This window comes from Vombatus ursinus, unplaced genomic scaffold (assembly GCF_900497805.2).
Source record: "Vombatus ursinus unplaced genomic scaffold, bare-nosed wombat genome assembly UNPS02014794.1, whole genome shotgun sequence".
Classification (NCBI taxonomy): Eukaryota; Metazoa; Chordata; class Mammalia; order Diprotodontia; family Vombatidae; genus Vombatus; species Vombatus ursinus.
Window position 1 is genome coordinate 14081607 of NW_020954572.1, and position 20607 is coordinate 14102213.

Consider the following 20607-nt stretch of genomic DNA (forward strand, 5'->3'; position numbering starts at 1 on the left):
CTCTTCTGGTTCAAAAATGCAAATGAAGATGTAGAAAGGCTTTTCCAAGCTTGTGGCTTCCTCCCCAGGGCTAACTTTTAAATGGATTAAAGTATAGTGTTTTGGTTGGTTTGTTTGTTTTTTTTTTCTTTTTAGTCATGTTATTTATTTCCTGTTGCCTGATTCCCTTACTGCATTCCTATTAATGTCCCTGGAGTTCTTAAATCCATTTATTTCCCATCTGTTGTATTCTGGAACAACAGGAATATTTCACACACACACACACACACACACACACACACAAATCTTAGTTCCTTAGTGTTATAAAGCAAGGGATTCCTTTAGTTGGAGGTGTTTTTGTTTTTGTTTTTGTTTTTAACTCAGAGGGAATACATAAGCTGAAGTTGCCAAAGGATGAGCCTAGAATAGATCAGGAATATAAGTTGGGAGGATATGTGGAGGGAAAAATGCTAGATTTCTACAAGAGTTTTAAAAAAGCTAAGGAAGAAGGATTTGACCAAGGCTGAGTAGATTGCACGATTAATTTGGTCAGTCTTTGGCCATCTCTCATGAACTACTTACAGATGTCTTATTTTCTCCTTTGGTTTGTGCCTAATTTTGTCCCATGGGGTTCCTTACAGGGATCTCCTTACTCACCATTTTTTGCTGATTTCATCCCTCTAGTGTGGCCTTCCATACATAATTGTGACATCATGCCCATACTGTACCTTGTCATTCAGAACTTTTCCCTTCCTCTTGCTAAGACTTCCCTGGATTTTATGTGAATTTGGGCTCTCTAACACCCATTAAAAGATGAGGTGAGTTAAGGTTTTGAAGATAATGCCAAGGAAAGAAAATACCTTTTTCTATATTCTTTCTCCCAGTATTGTTTTGAATGATGCCCACAGAGCCAATATGAGCTAAAAAGCACAGTGGGCCATGTAAATAGATTTCAAAATTCAATAATGTAAAAATGAATTGTAATTAATGCCTTATCTGCTTATGAAAAGAATGATTTTAAGGTTTTAGAAAAGGTATTTTATAGGATAATGGCCATTAGTTACATTTACATCTAATACCCTTTTCCCCTTATTGTTAAAAGTTAGCTTTCTATAATTGCAGACTAGTTTAGAGTTAAGATAACAGATCTTAACAATAATGGACATATTCTTAACAGATTATTGCCAAAAGTGCATTCTTTATTCCAGGGAGACACTGTAATAGATACCAGCATTTTAGTAATGATACTAGCAATCTGTAAGCTATTACAGTTTCCTTTGGAGTAACTTAATCTTCATATTGTTTTGTATGTCTGGAATTTTAATAGTGTTCTTAATTTGCAAAAGGAAGTATATCACATATTACTAATTACATGTGAATATGAACTAAGCATCAGACCACTGAACTATATTCCTAAAAACAAACATGTTTAAAAGTACTTAACCCAGTATAAGGAAGGACACAAAGAAATTAAAGAATGCCATACCAGAATAATAACAGCTTTCATGAAATAACACAGTGAGAGACAGCACTTCCAGCATGATTATTGTGCTTTAGTCCACAAGACAAGGTGGGGGGTGGGGAGGATTTAGAAGGAATGAAAGTGCCATTTTCCATCTAAAATTGATACTGCTTTCAAAAATAGGAGGCAAAGGCAATTAAAACAGAAACAAATAAAGAACGATAGGCCTTCTTTTTGTATCACCTTTTGTTAAAAATATTAGTTAACTAAGTCATCAATTCTTAATTATTCTAATTTCATTGTTGAGGAAAATAGGATTCAAATAATTAAGCAGATTGGTCAAGGTCCCTTGGTGAGGCTAGACAGAACCAGGAATAGAATCCAAAATCTTAGTCTCATATCATTGGACCTAACCTCTGTGCTTATACCTCTATTACAAATAATGGTCATTGTTATGAAAATGAAAAATATTTGTAGTAAGGTAGTTGCATACATTTTGTATTTTCAAACAGGAAAAAGAATTTTAAAATAGGAAATCAGGATTAAAATGTTATAGATAATTCCAGTGCCTTTCTTGGAGACCATGTAACCCTCTCAATGAAGGAATGTCACAGAAATGGAGTCAGTATGCCAATTCAATAAACTACACTGCTATTTTAAAAACATGGCTTTTACCTAAAATAAACCATTTTGCTATTTTTGAGGGAAGTTAAATCTACTTAAAATTGTCATTGTGCGTTTCTGACTTGCAATTAGATGGTACTTCCAAAATGTCAGACCCAGATTCTATTTCAACCATCACCATAATAAAATGTGACAGCAAAGATATTATATCAATACTTTTTCCATAATTAGCAATAAGGATCTTGCCAAGGGTTAACTAGAAAAGTTTCATAAACATTTTCCTACGAATGGTCCTGAAGGCAGCATTAAGCGTTTAAAAATCGACCAATGTAGCCAAGCCAGTTGACAACTAGGAGACAAATCTATGAGCAAAACTATGTGGAGAGAATAGTTTTGTAGTGCATGATGTATGTTATGTAAATGAGCTTATTAGAACTCTCATCTATTTTATTATTGGTGACCAATTTAATAGAGGCATTTAAAAAACAATATTTCTGCCTGACTCCTAGAAATGAAGAAGATACATTGATATAATTGAGAGCAAATGATTGCATGTCGTGCCATTTAATCATGTCATTTTTCAATTGCTGTTTTTTTGCACTTCGCTGCATGCTTATAGAATATTTAGCTTCAATATAGATTAAGTTCTAGGGTTTGCTACTGAGCTGAGTTCCTATATTAGCTGACATTTTCTTTTAGGCTTGGAATCAGTTAAAAAGCCTGGCTATGGTTTGCCCATATTTTCTTTAAGAGACAAGAAGTCATCATTCACTTTCTATCTATGGCATTTTGCTTTTTTATTTTTTTTTTTATTTTTAAGAATAATTTTTAGAGAGTTGCCTTTCTGATTCAGTGTTGGGAGTTTGAATTTATAATATACATACATATATGCATACTATGTAAGCATGTATATATGCTGTAAACATATATATATATATATACACATATATTTAATTTGAAAACTCAAGTGACATTTGATAAGGGCTCTAGGAATTCACAGTGGTTGATTCCTGAAAGTTTTTGAAAAGCATTTTCTACCCAATCTGGTATAGTAGAATGAGCAACGGCTTTTGAGTCAGAGACCATGGGTTCAAATACTCTCTTTCCCTTATTACCTTTGTGATCTCGGGCAAATCATTTAACTCTGAGCCACAGTTTCTCATTTAAAAAATGAGTGGATTGGATAGCTTCTGAGGTCCCTTCTAAATCTAAGTATTTGATCCTGTGATCGACTTTTGTCCAAGTCTTCCATTTTTCAATTGCGCTTTACAATTAAATGATATTTAATGTACTTTTCAAAAAATCTTTTTTCTTCTGTTTGTTCTTTATCTACTATCATACATACATCTGTGTTAAGTATAATGAAGGTTACTAACTTTTTGTGTCTTAAGAAATCAAATGAGGATTGAAAGGAACTTGGATCTTTGAAAAGCATGCAAGTGACGTGTTAGCCCCTTTAAGTTCAATATTAGCATTACTCTGAATCCAACTTCTAGTTCATCTTAGGGAAGCAGTGCCTGATTTTTATTCAATATAAACTCTCTGAAAAAGTGGAGAGGAAATAGCTTCTTAGTTTTTCCTAAATGATCTAACAGAGGAAGATAAATTATTCCATAAGAATATTTTGTTATATGTAGGCATTTTGATCATATCTGACTCTTTGTGACCCCATTTGGAGTTTTCTTAGCAAAGATACTGGAGTAGTTTGCCATTTCCTTCTCCAGCTCATTTTACAGATAAGGAAACTGAGGCAAACAAGGTTAAGTGACTTGCCCAGGGTCACACAGCTAGTAAGTGTCTGAGGTGAAATTTGAACTTATGAATGTGAGTCTTCCTGACCCCAGGCCCATCATTCAATCCACTGTACCACCTAGCTGCCCAGGTGAGAATATATGTACTAATAATTCTTCATCATCATAATCTTCTTCATCTTCATCTTCTTCATTTTCATCTTCATCCTCATCTTCTTCTTCATCTTCTTCTTCTTCTTGAGATGTACGTAGACTTGACTACTTGCTATATCAGAATGAATTGTAGTGGTCGTAAATATGTTAGTGGCAGGACTTAGCATCCAGAACCAGAAGGGACCTTAGAGAGAGTGATTTCCAGTCCCCCTCATTTAATAGATAAGAAAACAAAGGGTCAGAGTGGAGACATGATTTTCCCTATCTCAAGTAGTAGAGCCAGGATTTGAACTCTGTTCCCCTTATCCCAAATCCAGCATACTACCCACTATACAGTGCTGTGTTTTGATATCCAACATTTTTACCTCTGAGTTAACATATGTGACAGTATGGCGGATACCATTCCATAAATCATTTTGATCATTGTATGTGAAATACAGAGTATCACACCGAGGGTGATAGAAAGGCCTATGGAAGATATGAGCAGGGTGTACCATATTATAACCTGTGAGGAGCTCTAGAGAGGAACAAAGAGTAAAGGATGTCAGCAAGAAATTATATGGCAGGAAGAGAAGATGGGCTGGTCATGTGGCAAGAATAAGGGATGATAGGTCAACAGAGTGCTCTCCTAGTTTCCTTGCTATGTTGGAAAAAAAATGAGGAAGGCATCCAGCAGGTTGGCTGGACCCAGTAATGAACTTTTGGAAAGGCATGGATTGTTTTCATTCTGAATTATGGGAGGAAATCTCCACAGTGTTGGGATCACAGATCCATTTGAGTATTTAAGTATATAAAATGACTTCTCTCTGAGATAAAAGGATTTAATTAATAAATTTAAACACCTCCCAATTCTCCATTAACTTTATCTTATTTTCCAGAGTATGCCTGAATATGTATACATATGTGCATCAAAACAAAAGACTTTTTGGGCCCATAACAATGATTTCATTGCTATGGAGAATTCTCTGGTGTGGTAATATTTTCTGCACTTAGAATATTAGCTGGCACATAGTAGGCATTTAGTAAGTATTTATTGACTGAATGATATCAGCTATTCATCTGAATAGCTTGAAAGGGTTGGGACCTAAAAATCTGTGATTTGCCAACAGTTACATAGCGGATCTGTATCATAGGTAAGCACTGAACCTAGGTCTTTGTGACTCCAAGGTCAGTCCTCTATCCACTTTTACTATGCTGCTAGTAATATATGTGCATATGTCTATATATAAACATATGTACATGCATAATAATAATAATAGCTAATATTTATATAGTGCCTACTATGTGCCAGGCACTGTGCTAAGTGATTTATAATTATTATCTCTTTTGATCCTCACAACAACCCTGAGAGGTAGAATGCCATTATTATTCCCATTTTATAGATGAGGAAACTGAGGCAAACAGGGTTTGAATGATTTGTGAAGGTCACACAGCTAGTAAGTGTCTGAGACTGGATTTAAACTTAATGATTTCCTAATTCAAGGTCCGGCACTCTATTCACTGTGCTATAACTATATCTATATACATGCATACACATATACCCATATACATATATATTATACACATATGAGCATTTGGCATAGATTTTTGTAGCATTTCAGCTAAATAGTATAGTGATATTGATAAAAATAAAAGTTCCAATGCATTATTTTGTCCAGTAATAATATGTCTTTTGCCTCTGATGCCTTGGTATGCTGCTATGGCTCCATCCCACTATGTTATAGCAGTGCTTTCTGAATGTCTGTGCTCATCATCATTTGTTAATCTATTTACTAACCCCCTAGTTGAAGGTCAACTGTTGGCATCAAATCTTACTCATACATAATGCCTGCTGGCGGAAATGAGATTTATAATAGCGCTAGATTCTGTAGCATTTTAAGGTTTCAAAGCGTTTCTCTCCAAATAACCCTGCAAGGTAGGGTACACACAAGTATTATTTTCCCCTTAGCACAAAGGTGGTGCACTTCCTCTGAATACACCTGCAGTCATTTCACTAATCGCCGGAGATCTGTGCTTATCATACCTTGTTTAGCATTATATTTGCAATAAGTTTTAGTGGCAGCAGCAGTATCTTGAATCACCACAACAAGCCCTCATGCTCATAAAACATTATGCCTTGCTTCAGGCGTGAGTCAGACATAGCTTTATATACATAATTTTGGCTAAACTGCTGCAGCTAGGTACTTTACAACTCTTTTTTTTGTGCTTTCACATCTGAACTTACTGCTATTGTTACTATTATCATCATCATTATTCTGATCATCTAACTGAACTTTTACCCTGTTTCTAAAATATACAATGGATATGTTTTATAGACCATCATTCTGTTTTTTTCCTACCCCACCCTACACTAAATACCAAATACAACCTCAGGACTGCCTTCACAGAATCATAAAATCTCAAGACTTTGAAGGAACTCTAGAGGTTGTCTCTTTCAGCCACCCTTGAAAAGGGGTCATCTCTACAACATTCCTGACAAGTGGCCATCCAACCCCTCTCTGCTTGAAGACCTCCATTGGGGTGGGACAGGGTAAAACTAGTAGATGATGACACTCTGGAAAAAAAAATATATATGTATATATATATGTATATATTTCTGTAGAACACACTTCTAAGTATAAATAGCACTATTAATGTTTTCTTAATTTTTATTTCTTAAGTCTAGAGAATCAACAAAACACTAAATCAAGCCATAATTTGTAGCTTTTGCTGAGATTTCCAAGTGTAAATGCTCACACTAAAAATTTAACAATCAACTCTGATAAGCCAGTTCAAGCTGATTCATTCATACTCCTAAGTAGGTAAAGGCCAGAGAACTACCTCCCGGAATACTTCCTCTCTACCTATATAGATACTAAAAATTCATGATCCAGTTCAATTTCCATTTCTGCCTTAAAGCTTTCTCTGTTCCAATCCACACTGATCTTTCCCTTCTTTGAAATTCTGCAACATTGGGGCAGCTAGGTGGCACAGTGGATAGAGCACTGACCCTGGAGGCAGGAGGGCCCGAGTTCAAATCCGGCCTCAGACACTTGACACTTACTAGTTGTGTGACCCTGGGCCAGTCACTTAACCCCATTGCCTAGCAAAAAACAAACAAACAAACAAAAAAAGAAATTCTGCAACATTTATAGACTATACCACTCAATGTATCACTTCTTATATACGTGCTTAAATTGTTTTCTATTGCTTTGGGTATATAAGACTCATCTAAATATTCTAAAATATTTCTAAAATTCTAAAATACTCCAGAGCTGACTTTTTTTGTACAGTCCTTTTTCCTATGGTATCCAGCACAGTGGGTGGCCTACAAAGCAGTATAAGTACAAACATGTATAATATAAAATTAATGATTATATAATATAAAATCCTAATATAATCAATCTATCAATCTACAATAATAACTGCATCAAACCCCAATCCATCATTTATATCCTTGGGGGAAGAGACAATGGCAAAGTGAAGAAATGCCAACCAGGGTGTTGTGCACTGGGGACTCAATGTGCCCTGAGATGGCTCTGGTACAGGTGAAAGCCTAGAAGGAACCTTCACACACTAGCCATTTGGGTTTTAGTGATACCATTGACTGAGCTATCACCCTAGCCAGTGTGATGAAAATGCTCTTAAGAATCCAAGAAATAAATGGGATAACAGAGTATTGGGGGTTGGCTCTACTTGAAACCATCAGAATGATCGGTTTGACACAAAGGAAAGCAAAATGAGTGGGACCCTTCCCCTCCCCCACCCTTCATGTCATGATACCTTGAGAAAGTAAGCTACATTAGAACAAATCAGAAATTCCAACATTTCATCTGCTAGAAAGGCTTTATTGCAGATCACAATTACAAGACAGGAAAACAAATATGCCTGAAATGGACTGAAGATATGAATACTTTCCTTATTTGCCAGTGATACGTGATGCCAAAATTGGAAACAGACCTCACCAGGTATAGGCAAGAGTTTCATGATGCTTTTTATCAGTAGTTGACTAGCAGTACTACCAAGTTCCAATCACACAGTATTGTATTTCCAAACAAGGCAAGAAAATCATAAAACAAAGCAAAACCAAATCCTATCCCTAAGCCTAAATTAGATAAAATAGGAAATGAATTCCAGGAACTACTAAAATCAGAAGAAGAAAATAGTGAGGACCCTGTTATTGAAAAAGTTCACTTAATGTGACCTTCAGAAATTATGCCTAATCACTAAATGAATGATAGAAACAGCACCAATATCTCAAATGAGTTTGAAGAAGAGATGGGCATACTTAGACTGGAATTCCAAAAAGCCGTTTTTGAGTTTGATGGTATGAATCCAAATAGCAGACTAGTTATATCAAAATATTTTTTTTTAAAAAAACTAGTATCTGCTTTAAGTGTTATGAATGCATTCTTTCATGTTATTTCATGGAAAGTGTCCAAACACTTCAGAACCTGCACATAGCAGCATATGTAGCAGCTGCTGCCATTGTAAGAACCGTGAGAGGAAATGTAGAGCTGTCAGGAATACTCCTAAGGACAAATGTCAAATGCCATCATGGCAAAAGTGATTTGAAAGATCTATTAAAAATAGATGGGAAAGTACTGCAAGTGTACATTAAGATTAGTGGTTATGCTGGTACATCCCTGAAATATTTGCTGCTAGGGAGTCTCAGGCTGGATCACTTAAGTTCTGGCATTCTGAGATGCAGTACTGCCAAAGTTGATTGATTGGATTTCTCTAGTAAGATTAGGACCATTATGGTGAGTCCCTGAGGCGGGGGGAGGCCACCAGACTGCCAAAAGAAAGGTGAACTGGAAACAGAACAAATTTAAGCTTCCCTACTGATCAACAGTGTGGCTTCTGTGAATAGCTGCTGGACTTCCAGCCTAGGAGAGCAGCTAGAATACACAGTAGAAAACTAAAAAACTAGACTGCCCTATTAAAAGTTAAAGCAACACAAGGAGTCAAATCAGAACAAAGAACAGCATAAACAATTTATCATCAATCAAAAGCTCTGCTACAGAGGCTTCAGAGATAAATCAGAGGCAAAAGAGAATCCCTGAAGAAGGGGAATGTGGAGAAGTTTCACTAGTCCATTCTATATAGATCCATCACAATGAAAACACAATTTGGATTGGATGAAAATGTGTACACAATTAATATAATAAATGATGGAATAGTTATAGCAAGAGGACTAACTGAACCTCTAGCTTTTCTATAACATCCATAATTACTGATTCAAATGCTTCACAACAGCAAATTTGTTACTAGAAAAGCATTTTGCCGTCTTACTAACAGACACAAGCCTGATCCCATGTTTCTTATCAGAGGGTATTGCATATCTATTAACAAAAGATAAGAACTCCAGGGATTCCTCCTAAAGTAGGCCAATTATGTGGTCATGTAATTTATACAAAGCTCTCACAGCTTATATTCCCCCCCCCAAAAAAAACACTTCCAGAAACACTTATAAGGAAACAATATATGATAGAAGGATTGAAAAGTTTGGTCCATGAGGTCCCAGAAGCTAAAAATCAACTTATTATTGATTCACTAATTATTGAACAAGCTGCACAAAGGTTCTATAATGCTTATTCAATCTTTGATTCAGTTCCACACTCATGGCTTATTAATGTATTATAAATATATGGAAAATAGATAGTATGAACTATATATAGTAATATATAGTAAAGATATAAATATATAGTAAAAATATAAAATAATATAGTAAAGATATAAATATATAGTAAAAATATAAAAAATATAGTGAGAACTATAGAATATTTGGTGTCCACTTGGAGATTTTTTTTTCCTATTTGGAACATGTCACCAATATAATAATGTCAAGACAATTTCTATAAAATGTGGTATTTTTCCAGGAGATAGTTTAAGGCCATTATGGTTCCACCCAGCCTTAAATCCATTATCTTTCCTCCTAAGCAGAATTAAATGTAGCTTCCAAATAAAGTAATCTAACCAAAATATTGAATTAATCATTTTATGTGTATAGATGACATCAAGATTTATATCGCCATAAAAAAAAAACATTACATATCTGTGTCATCTGATGGGATCTTTCTCCAATGAAATAAAAGTGTCATTTGGACTTGATAAGAATACAATTCTTAATGTACACTAAGGAGATATAGAGACTCAAAGCTTCATGATTGAATCTGGAAGGTCACATTGAACCAATAGGTAAAGGCTATGCCTAAAAATACCTTGGATTCCTCCACTAACACACTCTGTACATGAAGATAGCAAAGAGAAGGCTGTGGCTATATACATTAAGAGACCTTCTGATATTCTGAACTTAAAGCTGAATAGAAAAAACATGTTTAATGCAATTGATACATATATAATGCCAGTTTTACTGTACACTTTTAGAACAATAAAATGGATCATCACAGACTTGGAAAAATATCATTTTTAAAAAAACCTATACAATATTAATGAAACAAAATGCCAATCACCTTACAGCAGTTTTAAAAAAAAAACTAAAAAATTAATGATAAATAAAAAATAAAGGATGAAAAATTTGAAATATGTTCTTAGAGCATATTATGAACAGGTTAAAAAAATCTATGGAAGTACCTTTGGTGCAAGCACACACCACTTTACTATCACTTCATCAGTCCAGGCTGATAACAGGAACATGTCATTAGATTTGTGAAATGTAACAGAAAGTGGTCTACCTCCAGATGGAGACTATGGGATGGTTTATATCCAAGAAGGAATCAAAAGACACTCCATAGGTGACATCCACATGAACTCAGCCAGCAACTTATCAACACAGAAGCACGGAACTAATGACTGAGTCATGTGGATTTGTCTGTGGAAAGGGAAGGCTTTATTGAGACATTCAGGACCAAATTACTGTTACCAAAAATTACAGAAGGCTTATCTTAAAGGAGCCTAGACTTAGTCATTGAGATTGTATGTGGAAATGATAGAAATTGTGCAACACATAATGTAAAAAATTTAGTGCCAACCAAATACCTAAGAAGACATGACCTTGAGGCTAGAATTATACATCAGAAACTCACTTTTTCTCTCTCATGGACTGATGAGCAACAAATTGAGGTAACACAAACATAAACCTCAAAATATCCTGGAGAACTCAACCAATTAACTGTATTGGAACCAAACCATTTTCACAGACTGAACTGTTTCCCACAATCTCTTGAGCATATTATCAATCTACGAGAACATTTTAATAGATGTTGCCGTATCTAACACTCACAATAGCAAACAAAAAGGTTTCAAAACTTAGGGAACTCCAAGGGGAGCTAAAAATCTTGTGGGAATAGGATCAGCTGGCTATTGTCCCTATTCTGTTTGCTACTAGACTACATCAAGGATGCTTTCAGGGAGCCCACAGAGGATAAGATAACTTCCCGATATTTTTATTCAATGACAACAAGTAGCATGTAGATGTCTGATTATCATTAAACACAGAAGAATAATAGTAGAATCAAACTCGTCTCACGATTGTTCTTATTTGAACTCCATCAAAAACTATAAGCATGAGATTTATAACAATAATACCACAGCAATAGTAACACAAAAGCAGCACTAATAACTGATATTTACATTGAACTTCAAAGTTTGCAAAGAAACATTTTTTGTACATTCTCTCATTTGAACCTAACAATAGCCCTGGGAGGTAGGAATTATTGTTACCCTCATTTTACAGCTGATGAAGAAAATGAGGCTCAGAAAAGTTAGGTGACTTGCTCATTGTCACACGGATAGTAGGATTCAAACTTGTCTGCCTGACCCAAAGTTCCATGCTTCTCCCCATTATATCACACTTTCTCTCAAAACGTGTCATTGGTACCCCCTTTTGTATAAAATGTATCATATCTCCATAAAGTTCACTGGCCCTGCCTACGTAAACCACTGCAATGATAAACTAACCAGCTAAACAAAATCATTTGGTGAATCCAGTGCCAGGGATCAGCTGCCTGGTTTTCTTGTCCTTTGTTTATGTATGTGGTCTGATTTCACATATGGTGAAATTTTATCTGAGTATAATTTTCCGTGCCCCTGATTTCTTTTCCATCTGTTCTGCTTTCACTCACACTTCTCTATGATCCATGATTTCATTATTTCAGTACAGAAACTCCTTGAAAGTAGGGACAGAGTCTGTTTATTTCGCTTACCAAGTGTACAACACAGTTAAGGTACAGATTAATTACAGATGAATAAATCTTCATGGATAAAAATGGCAGTAATGAAGACAAAAGGGAATAAAATCCTTCCAAATAAGATTCAGTTTCATCAAACTGTTATACCAAATAAGTGAAAATACCTTTAAACATAAGGAAATTTTAATGTTACAAGAATTTCACTGGCAGAAAAAGATGAAAAAAATATCAGGAGTATAAACTTATATAATCATGTGTGGGTGTATATATGTATATGCATACATATATATGTATAAATTTAGCTAAGGGAATGAGAAATATGAGATGGAGATGAAATGTAGACGGAGACTAAGAGGTGATAAATTGTAGTAGAACTGAGAGTTAGAATTGCTGTTCGGAATTGACATTTTATTTGGAGCCACTTGAAAAGGGAAGTGATGGAATTGTCAGTTCAGGGAGATTTGATGTTTTGTGCTAATTGGAAAGAAGAGAGACATGGGAGACAAAGAATAAATGTGAATTCTGATAGTGAAGACAGAAGTGAATTGATGCTCCTTAGACATTATGGGAGAGATGAATAAAATTGAAAATTTTCTAAATGATAGAAGATTTTAAGAGAGGAACAGAAGTACAAACTGTTTGTCAAGAAGTTTTTGAAGATCCCAGGGGCCTGCAAATGGAGGGACTCTTCCAGGGCATACATGAAGGAGATGGGAAGGGCTTTGCAGAAAAAAAAAAGAGTAAAGATATCAAAGAAAGAGTAAAGTATGATCATTTGTTTGTGTGTAGACTTTCATTGACTTCCCAGGGACCAAAATTTGTATAGCATCAACAAAGGACTTGCAGGGAACATCAATCATTTAACAAAACCATAATAACTGACAGACAATATCAACAATAATGACAACTAAATTCAAATAGTAATTTCCGTGGCTACAAAGTTACAGAGCTGAGATTAAAACTGAGGTCCTGTGATTCCGAGTTCAGTGATCGTATGTAACTAATAGGAGGTGCAGTTGATAGTGTCCTGGTCATGGAATCAAGAAGACCCTAGTTGAATGGCTGCCTGTCATTACCTAGCTATTTGACCCTGCACAAGTCATTTAATCTCTGCCTCAGTTTCCTCATCTGTAAAATAAGGATAATAATAGCACTTATTTTCCAGTCTTGTTGAATCAAATGAGATAATTTATTTAAAATGCTTATATAAATACTAGCTGTTATTATTATGATTATTGATTTTTAGTTCTTGCTAAAACCCTTAGCAGACTGGCCTTCTATGTACTCCAGCAGTCAGAGAGGCCATTGTTTTCATTCAGTTGTTAAGTCATGTCTGACTCATGACCCCATGGACCAATTGTCAGTGGGGTTTTCTTGGTAAAGATACTAGAGTAGTTTGCCATTTCCTTCTCCAACTCGATATTAGAAGGTTTTACAACTGTCAAGTTCACTTCAGTGTTTAGCCCCAGAACAATTTCAGTCCAGGCCACATATAGCTATCTTGTTTAGAAAGCAGGAACAAAGAATTAAATCTTCCAGCTTGGTTACACTAGTAGGCATGAACCCCGCCATTGCTCCCAGGGAAGAAGCCAACAAAATAAAATAATAACAGGGTTAGGGGGCATTGTATTTTGCATGCTTGAGATAAAATGATAGTATAAATACTCCCACATGTCTTTCTTTCCTTGACATTCTCAGAATTCACTGTTTTAGCATTTGAACAGCATAATTTTGATAATGACGTGGGAAAACCCTCAAATTAAGACCAATAAACTGCAGAGCCCATTAAATGAAGGAGAATTCAAATGTCCAAATTTAGGACTATATTAGGCCACATTTTTATTATTGCTACTTAATCCATTAGGGATCCATGGAAATAATATCTTCTCATGGGTGCCAGCCAAGTGTGATATTTCTAACTTTGCAGCTTTTATTATTCTCCATCAGTGGTTTGAAAATTAAAAATCGAATTGTTCAATGTTCTGAAAGACTCAGCTCTGCAAATGATGGAAATAGAAATTGGAAATATCAATTTAAATTGGTCTGTACAGCTTTCTATAAGAAATTGTTCTCAGTGAACTGCACAAAGAAAAGTATCTGGCCAACCAGACTTGTTATCCAATTGCTAATTATCCCATCTGCAAATGAAATTCCTCCATTAGTCTCTGGAGTCTGGCCCTTAAATACTTTGATATTTTGATAGATCCATGATTTAATTAGTGTGGAGAGGCAGCATGGTACAATAAACTGAACAGCAGACATAGAGTCACAAAAGCTGTGTTTGAACCCTATTCCCACCACTAACTAGTTGTGTGACCTTAAACAAATCACTTAATCTATGAGCCAGTGAATGCAGTAAAAGTGATTTTAACACTAAATAAATGTCAGATATAGGGGACTGGACTTGAAGTCAAGAAGTCTTGGGTTCAAATCCTGACTCTACCACTTATTTGTGTGATGCTGGGCAAAAATAATAAATGATGATAGCATTTAAATAGCATTTTCAGTTTTTTTTCAAAGAACTTTACATTATTTCATTTGATCCTCGCAATAATTTTGTTATCCTCATTTTATTGACAGGGGAAGTTGTGTAGCATGGTGGATAGATCGCTGGGCCTTGTGTTAGGAAGACTCATCTTCCTGAGTTCAAATCTAGCCTCAGATACTTACTAGCTGTGTAACCCTGAACAAGTCACTTAACCCTGGTTGCCTCAGTTTCCTCATCTGTAAAATGAGCTGGAGAAAGAAATGGCAAATCATTCCAATATCTTTGCCAAGAAAACCCCAAATGAGGTCACAAAGAGTTGGGCGTGACTGAAATGCCTAAACAATAACACATTTTATTGATGAGGAAACTGAGGTAGACAGAGATTTAGTGACTTTCCCAGGATTACACAGCTAGTGTCTGAAGCAGGTCTTTCTGACTACAAGCCCAGTGCTCCATCCACTATGTCCATCCAGTTGCCTCCTTTAACTACTCTCTGCTTCAGTTTTCCTATCTGTAAAACGAGGAGACTGGTCTCTATCAGGTCCAAACCTGTGATTCTATGATTCTGAAGCAAATGGCAACCTCTTTACATCTTTTCCTGTGTTGAGTCTTGACCCTGTCTTTTGAGCAGTCTTCTACAGGGGATCTGCCCAATGGTCCACAAACAAACTCAAAAAATATTATCCCAGCCTATCATATGGGAGAAAAACACAAATCTTTCCCTAAGCAATTAAAATGTTAATATTCTCAATTTAAAAAAACAGGTTAACTCAAAGAAGCCTCAAAATATGGGGAAAACCCAAGTTATCTACGGTTTCCATAATCATTTGTTTAGTCTAACGGATTTATATGCAGTCTTCAGGTTTCTCCTTTGTGTTAAAAAGTGAAGTCTGTGGCAAGAATGATGTTGGCAATTAATCAGGAGCGAGACTTAGGGTCCTCCATTGGCTCATCTGTAACAGATGTTAGCTCTTCCCAAAAGACTGATAAAAGCAGTTAGAATGAGCCCAAAACAAACTTACACATCGTCTTCACTGAACTGAAAATAAGATGCATAGTTTATCAGGGTGAACATTGACAATATTCTCATAATGTTCTTATATTTCCATAGATCTGTAGAGTCATCAACATGAATATTCCTTCCAAAGATACGGATTGCAACTCATCCTGTGTGCTTTCTCTTCTAGGTTCTTTCATAAGATTGCTGCTAGTTGGCTTCCCAAGTTCCAGGGACCTTCTTTGCATTCTCCTTACATTGGGTAAATTATAGTAAAGCAAGAGCATTGTCCATACATCATTTATCCTGTGCTCTTGCTGTGGAGCTGGTCCATCTCTGGACATGTTTGTGCATATTTGATGAAGTAGCAGACCTTCTGGGCCTGCTCTATCAACTCTCACTTAACAGTCTGGACCCCCTTGTGGACAATCACCTTAGGTTCAAAGCACTTTTGGGTTCTCCGGTTCTGAAATTATGGCTCATGAGCTCCTACCACTTTCAATGTAAATTGACACACTTAGTTGAAAGCCAAGGCATTTACTAAACCTAGGGTACAGTCTTTCACAAATCTACTTGGCATCCATAGGAGTGGTAGGCACACATATATATACCCTTATCGCAGAAGAGGAACATACACGGCTGTGGCAAATTACAACTCCAAGACTACAGGGCCCTTGTAGCTTTTCTTTTCTTCTAGTGAGCTCATGCCGTTCCCAATAGATCTGCTGGTCATATCTCATCCCAGTCACCCTGGGCCGATTCCTCTTTAAAACTCCACAGCTGGACTCTATTTTCCTTTCTTTTCTTTTTTTTTTTTTTTTGGTTAGGCAATGGGGTAAAGTGACTTGCTCAGGGTCACACAGCTAGTAAGTGTTATGTGTCTGAGGCTGGATTTGAACTCAGGTCCTCCTGACTCCAAGGCCAGTGCTCATTCCACTGTGCCCTCTAGCTGCCCCTGAACTCTATTTTCAATACCCAGAGCTCCTCTGTTGAGGGACTCCTTGAAAGTGCCTCTTATCTTCAAAGCTGATGGGTTATTTTCAGGGATACCAAGTAGAGAAGCTGATCCCTCTGTCAATAGTAGCCAAGTAACTAACTGGTAGAGAAATTTATTCGTAGCTCCCAAAGGAACAATAAAGTATAAACACATTTTCTTTCTTTTCTCTAACAGCAATAGATGACCAGGCCATTCCCTATTTTCATCTTTGTCACCTAGGCATAGAATAATCCTTAGAGTATGAGCCACTTGAGGGCTTTGACACTTATGTTCTTCACTCTGTGAAAAATTTTCCATCCCTGGAAATCATTTGGGATACACCAACATGTGTGAAGGTGTACAAGCTAGCATTCTGCATAGTTACTATATCTATCACAAACAGGTTCAGAATAGATGCCTGGTACACAACATCCATAAAATGTAAAACAAGTCTAATATATGCAGCTCAGATATGTCTCATGCCATGCATAATTCTTAGTATGCATAACAGTCACATACAATAACCAAATATATTAGCCACATGTAGAAATACAGACCTTACCCACATCACAATGCTATACAAAGAACACTCTATGTTAGAATATGGATCACAGAAATATCTATCAGTCGTCTGAGTGTTCTTACCAACATGCATATCAACCCTGCTTTCAGGTTAATTAAACAGCCTGCTTAGTTGCCAAGCCATCATTACTTACCATCAGCATCAGAAAGTCCAACCAAATCCTCAGTAGGCAGTAGTAGACAGTGGGTAATTTTGAGGCTTTCCCCTTTTCCTATTTTATTATATAATTATGCTGGGGGTGAGGGTGGGGGAAATCAAGAGCTCATCAGATAACTAAAAAAATTGTTTTATACATTTGCCTGACTTATTTCTGTACTACACAATTACCATGGGTATATGTTTGAATTCCTATTTAAAAGTATTTTCAAAATAAACCAAAGATAATTACAATGAATTGTCTTATATAGCTATAATTTGACATTTTGATATCCATATTTTAGCATGGAAATAGTCCTAAATAAGTATTTCTAAGAGGTGTCACAGTCTAGACTTGCTGATTTCCTTGGGTATCTGTTTATGATTACAAATAAATAAATATTTTAATAGTTGTCATAGAAACCCCATTATGTAGAAGTGAGTTAGTTTATCAATGATGATGTCCTAGATATTTTCAGAATAGCTATCTTCACATACTGGGGGGAAAAACATGTTGACCATATAAAATTCTCCTTGGGATTTTCCTATTTTTAAGCAATGACTTTGTTTTCCAACATGAGGTAAGGGGTTATAAATTATATAGACTTTATATAAAATTTATATAAATTTATATAAATTATATATCTATATATAGAATATAGACCAAACCCCTAGCATTTTTGAAATTTCTAAAAACTATGGTTTAAAATACCTAAAAAAATAAACACTATATGTAAACAATAATTTGGGGGTTTTTTTGTTTGTTTTTACAATTTTTCTATTACTCTCTCCATTTAACCTACCTCATACTAGAGTTTAAGGCAGCTAGATGACTCATTGCTTAGAGCCCTGGACCTGGAGTTAGGAAGATGAGTTCAAATCTGACCTCAAATGCTTACTAGCTGTGTGACCCTGGGCAAGTCACTTAACCTGTTTGCCTTAATCCACTGGAGAAGGAAATGGCAAAGCACTCAAGTATCTTTGCCAAGAAAACCCCATGACAGTATTGGCATGCTATGGTCCACGGGTTCACAAAGAGGTGGACACAACTGAATGATTGAACAACATGCTAGAGATTAGGTTGATATATTCTGAAGTATCATGGTGACAATACAAGTAGTCATAAGTGGTCATTCTGATTCCTTTAAAAAAACCACATATTCAATGATCTTTAAGAAGGTTTTTACCACCTAACTAATCTTGTATCTTGTTTCAGAACTGGTAAAAAAAAAATCTGCCAGCAGCATCTTTCTAAATCTTACCTAGTATAATTTTTTCTATTAATTCTACAGGGCCCTTTCTGCGATTCATTTCCACTTGTTAACTTGACTATGAAATATTTTGTTGATTCTCATCTTTGGTAGTCTAATTTTGACTCCATTCATTCAGCTTCAAAGTCAGTTTTTCAAAAGGAATACCTAATGCATAGACCACTTTCTAATCTTGATTCCTTCCCTTTCTCCCCATAAAGAAAGAAAAAAAAAACAACTTTAGATTTCTTTTTAAAAATGCAAACATATTACCATTTGGGAAGCTAAGTAGTCCAGTAGATAGAGAACTGGGCTTGGAATCAGGAAGACTCATCTTCATTGAGTTGAAATCTGACCTTAGACACTCACTTCCTAGCTGTGTGACCCTGGGCGAGTCACTTAACCCTGTTTGCCTCAGCTCTTCATCTGTAAAATGAGCTGGAGAAGGAAATGGCCAAACCACTCCAGTATCTTTGCTGAGAAAACCTCAAAAAGAGATCACAAAGAGTCAGACATGACTGAAACAACTCAACAAGTTATCACTACTCATAAATTTGGAAAAGTCCCCCTCAGATCAAGTCCAGTTGCCATAAAATTATTCTTCAGTGCTACAAATTAAGAAATTAAGTTGTATTTAAGTGTGCCCAGCAAAAAGTACAGGTTGCTAGTAGGATAACTTTATATCTCTGTAGGGGTCTTTGTTTTTGTGGGAGATCAGATCCTCAATATTATTTCTGTTGGGTTTGGGTGGGAGTGGGGTGAGGGGTTCTCATCTAATATTAGACTAATGAATAGCATGAGAAAAGAAATATGTCACACCTGATGGTTTACCAGGAGCTATGTAGGGAAATAGTAATGAACCCTAGGAAAATAAATAAGGGCAAATTCAGGAAACATATGTGAAAATGCAGCACTGTTATAAATTGAATAATAAAATTCCTGGTCATATTTTGCCATAAATAGAGGTTTGGGAATTTGTCATTCACCTTATTTAAAATTCAGAAATATTAAAGGTACAGGGTTCTCTCATTACAGAAATAATAGAATTCTGGCTATTACTGAGTTAGGGTAATTTAAATGGCTATAGAATGCATTATATCAATAAATGGAACATCTGTATGAAATGTCCACCTGCTGATCTACTACTACTCAGTGTACATTTCAATGAAATGCACTTCATCATTTTAAGACTTCTTCTAATGAAGCCTCATCTGGATTAACATTTTGAACACAAATACTTTTAGGCATTAAAACTCTCTCTCTAAATGAAATTGCATTGTCTTGTTTACCCTCATTGATTAATAAGCAATCTGTTAACTGTTAGAACAGTCCAATTGTGCCAGCAGAAAGAGATTAGTAATTCTGTGATGTTGGTGGACATAATCATCATTTTTCTTGAAGTCTCTGAATTAGACTATCACTTACACATTATCCGTAGGCAAAGAAAAGATAGAGCATTTTTAGACATGTGTACCCAGTATTTTTACTGGAGTCATTTCAGCCTAGGGTCACTGCAGCAATATAAAAACTTCCTGGGGGTTGGGCAGGAGAGGCAAAATGGTGTTTGAATGCTTTTATATTCCTTCTAAATTGCCTCTATGTGTCTATTTGGGGATGTACAACTTTTTATTTTAAACAAAGTGATGTAATAACCTGATACCTTAATTTCTGTTTTTCCTATTTTTTTTCTAAATCAAGTTTAGGAAGAACAGGAATAGCTCAACTATCTGGTTTTTTTCCCCCTCAGAAAAGAGGTTTTATATTTTGAACAGCTTTTAGTTTCCTTTAACTTCTTTCAAGCATATCAAAAGCCTCCAAACCTTCTTGCCCCAAAGCATTTAATGACAGAGCGACTTCCTTTAATGGTGTCTAATTGCCTTCTGTAGGACTTTTCCCCTCATTTCAGGTTTCCAGGGGGATTGAATCAAATTGGGCCAGGCTGTCGGCTTGACATATATGTTTCTTGAAAGCTTTCTTTAATTCAATTTGAAAATGTTAAATGACTAAGTCTCAAAGGGGAATAGACTAGCTTTCAGGTACATAACCCAGTGGAGAAGGTGATGAAAGGAGGGGGTGG

At 35.8% G+C, this 20607-nt stretch overlaps 1 protein-coding gene across 1 annotated transcript in view; it reads left to right on the top strand.

Moving 5' to 3' along the window:
• The window catches only part of AKAP6 (A-kinase anchoring protein 6), a 470308-nt gene that overhangs the window by 389169 nt on the left and 60532 nt on the right, over nt 1-20607 (top strand). The window lies entirely within an intron of this gene.